The following is a 4,297-nucleotide window of genomic DNA, read 5'->3' on the forward strand; positions in this document are numbered from 1 at the left end:
CAAATAAATATAGTAACCTTAAATTCAACAATTTCATTTTTTCCTATTTTTTATTAGTCAATTACTCATTTTCGGGATTTACCGAAATTTTTTTGTTGAAAACGGGTCGGGTAGTTTATTTAGAATATGTTGAAAACGGGTCGGGTAATTTATTTAAAAGGGGGGAGGGTATATGTTGACCTTTTCAAATAGTTTAGGGATATATTTGACCCTTTTCCCTTTAATATAAATGACACGTGGTAATGTAAAAATGACGTGGCAATTCCATTTGACATGTAACGCCCATAAGGGCATATCTAGACGAAAAATTGGACGGCGAGGGCATGAGTGAGCCAAACTTTAAACGGGGGCCATATCTAGACCTTTTCAAATAGTTTAGGGGTATATTTGACCCTTTTCCCTTAAATATTTGACAGAAATCAAAATGTTTTATTGCTTTTGGCAATCAAAATTGCTTAAAGATACATTTAACTGCTCTTAGACCTATATATCCTCAAACCTTATGTGATATTTTTTATTTTTTCAGAGTCAATTTAATTAACTTTTAACTCTAAATTAAATTAGATTAACTTAATAATTTTAAATTAAAATTCAGATATTCAAAAACTATACACAACGTACTATATAATTCACAATTTTTTGTCATGTAAATATAATAAATATTATATTATAAAATATTGACCAAAATTAGAACGAAAAATCTGCTTGGTGCTTCTAGAGCTCTAGTAATGAATGAGGCACAAAGAAGGATCGGATCACAATTTGTCTATTATATTACACAAATTCGACAAATCAATCCTTATGAGTTGATAGTCCTATTTGGATTTGGGCAGGAGTCGTCTATTTCTTGTAATAGTGGCCTTCAAAGACAGATTTAAAATTTGATATTTATGAGTTCCTACCATAAGGTCAAGTTAGTACAATAATAATAAATAAATTCATGATCAAATATTTATAAATATCTTGTAAATTCATTAATATATATAGGGTCGAAGAAAAAACTACTAGATTCATGTAAACCTATAATTGAGCTTCTAGATCCGCCAATTGTGATCTTCAATGCCACAAAATATCATGTTTATATTAAACTAATGAATACATAATGTTAACTTATTATCCATTGTAACCTTCAAATCCACAATATATCTTCTTTTTTAAAATTAAACTAAGTAATGAATTCATAATGTTAACTTACAATAGCAAATATACTTTCTCCTTAAATTATCAACTATTCATAATATATTAATATAATTTGACATAAATTTATTTTCATAATTTTGTAATGATCAAGCGACGACAACTCTTACTAGTGGACCATTGAAATTGTGATTTTTCAAAATAAGACACGTTATTTTTATGTATAAAAATGAAACAACCAATTGATAATTGTATAGTAGTGGTTCGTTTGCGAATGACAGAATTGATTTCTTCGTTTCGATAAATATTTGCACGTATCGTGTATGTATATATATATCAAATCAATTTAAATTTATCATGATAAGTATTTAATAAAATGTAAACACGCAAAAATTAACTATAACTAATTGATAATTTTATATACTTAAATACATACCATAGTCCATACATCTATTGGTGTGAGTAAGTTTTTTTGAAATGAGAACGAAACTTCATATGCATGTTCGGATCACAATTTGTCTATTATATTACACAAATTCGACAAATCAATCCTTATGAGTTGATAGTCCTATTTGGATTTGGGCAGGAGTCGTCTATTTCTTGTAATAGTGGCCTTCAAAGACAGATTTAAAATTTGATATTTATGAGTTCCTACCATAAGGTCAAGTTAGTACAATAATAATAAATAAATTCATGATCAAATATTTATAAATATCTTGTAAATTCATTAATATATATAGGGTCGAAGAAAAAACTACTAGATTCATGTAAACCTATAATTGAGCTTCTAGATCCGCCAATTGTGATCTTCAATGCCACAAAATATCATGTTTATATTAAACTAATGAATACATAATGTTAACTTATTATCCATTGTAACCTTCAAATCCACAATATATCTTCTTTTTTAAAATTAAACTAAGTAATGAATTCATAATGTTAACTTACAATAGCAAATATACTTTCTCCTTAAATTATCAACTATTCATAATATATTAATATAATTTGACATAAATTTATTTTCATAATTTTGTAATGATCAAGCGACGACAACTCTTACTAGTGGACCATTGAAATTGTGATTTTTCAAAATAAGACACGTTATTTTTATGTATAAAAATGAAACAACCAATTGATAATTGTATAGTAGTGGTTCGTTTGCGAATGACAGAATTGATTTCTTCGTTTCGATAAATATTTGCACGTATCGTGTATGTATATATATATCAAATCAATTTAAATTTATCATGATAAGTATTTAATAAAATGTAAACACGCAAAAATTAACTATAACTAATTGATAATTTTATATACTTAAATACATACCATAGTCCATACATCTATTGGTGTGAGTAAGTTTTTTTGAAATGAGAACGAAACTTCATATGCATGTTTCTTCACATCACTCTTTTTATGAGAGTGGTCCAAATTTAATCGAACCATGCTATGTCTATATATATATGACACATATATAATTTTATCTTGCAATTTTGTAATAAATTTATTTTTACAATTTAAGCACGTAATATTTTATTGATCAAGCAATGATAACTCTTATTCTTGCCTATATATGTTAATATCTTCCATTGAAAAATCAGTCTTAATAGGTAGACGATTCTATTTGAATATGAGTATAGGAATAGTCAATTTCTTATAGTAGTGACCTTTAATTTAAAGCTTCAAAATATATATATCATATTAATTATATCAAACTAATGAATTTGTCATATTAATTTCTTACATGCACTTTATTCATTTACTTTCACTTATTAGTTTATCACTTAATCAAAGTATATTAATATGATTTGATGTAAATATTTGTTTGCGTAAAAAAAAATTAATGAGACTAAAAATTGTGTCTTCTGATTACTTTTTCTGTTATGTGTGGGGTTCAAGGACGGGTCCTCCACGTTATGTATGTATATTTTTTTATTTCTTTTTTCTTTTTTATGTATGTATATTTTATATAATGTTATTTTATGTTTTTGTAATAAATTTATTTTTACAATTTAAATTTGTAATTCTTTAATGATCAAGCAACGACAACTCTTATCCTTGCATACGTCAACATCTTCCTAGTAGACCAATTGAAATTGTATTTTCTTACATAAATAAGCCACATTTTTTATATGTAGGAAAATGAAGCAAACAATTAATAATTGTATAATACTTTCTAAAAGAAAATATATCCAAGTGAATGAAAAATACTTTCAACATATCAAATATTTTTAGGTATGGTCCAATAATTAAAAAAATCATACTAGACTCCAGAAATAGATTAAAATCAGAAATTACAAAGCTCTATCTCTAAATATGAGTTTTCGTTGATTTGTTTTCATATGTTTTATTGATAAATATTCGATGGAGACCAAAAGGATTCAATACTTTTGACAATCAAAATTTCTTAGAGATACACCTAACAAACTATTTTAGACTCAAATAAGTCACAAGGAGCAAAAGCTACTAAGAGCCCGTTTGGATTAACTTAAAAGTTGATCAAGCCTACTTTTAAGTCAGTTTTTGATTTCTGGAAGTGTTTGACAAATATAAAAAATAACTTAAAATAAGTTACAAAGTGTTTGACAAGGTAAAAAATGATTTAAAATAAGTCAAAAATGACTTAAAATAAGTCAGAAACCAAAAATAAGTTTCCCGCTACTTTTTATTTTTTGACTTAAAAATCATTTCAATTTTGACTTTTTATTTTTTACTTAAAAGCTATTTTTATTAAGCCAATCCAAATGGGCTCTAAGTTTTTTTCAAATGAGCATGAGACTTTATGTGCATATTACTTCACATCCCTCTTTATATGAGCATAGTTCGGGAAAAGATCGAACCACATTATATTTATATACCATACGCATAGATTTTTATCTTGCATTTTTATATTAAATTTATGTTTGTGACTTAGGCTGTGTTTGGTATGAAGGAAAATGTTTTTCTAGAAAATATTTTCCTGGAAAACAAGTAGATTTTTGACTTATTTTCTCATGTTTGGTTGGTGAGTAGAAAATATTTTCCGGAAAAGATTTTTAGTGTTTGATTTATGAATGAAAAATGTTTTTGAGAAATATCTTTTATTTTTACTAGAGTAGAAAATAATTTTTGAAATTGAAAGTATTTTTTAAAAACAAATTTAATTTTTTTTTCGGGGTGTGGG

This window comes from Solanum tuberosum, unplaced genomic scaffold (assembly GCF_000226075.1).
Source record: "Solanum tuberosum cultivar DM 1-3 516 R44 unplaced genomic scaffold, SolTub_3.0 scf00047, whole genome shotgun sequence".
NCBI classification, from domain to species: Eukaryota; Viridiplantae; Streptophyta; class Magnoliopsida; order Solanales; family Solanaceae; genus Solanum; species Solanum tuberosum.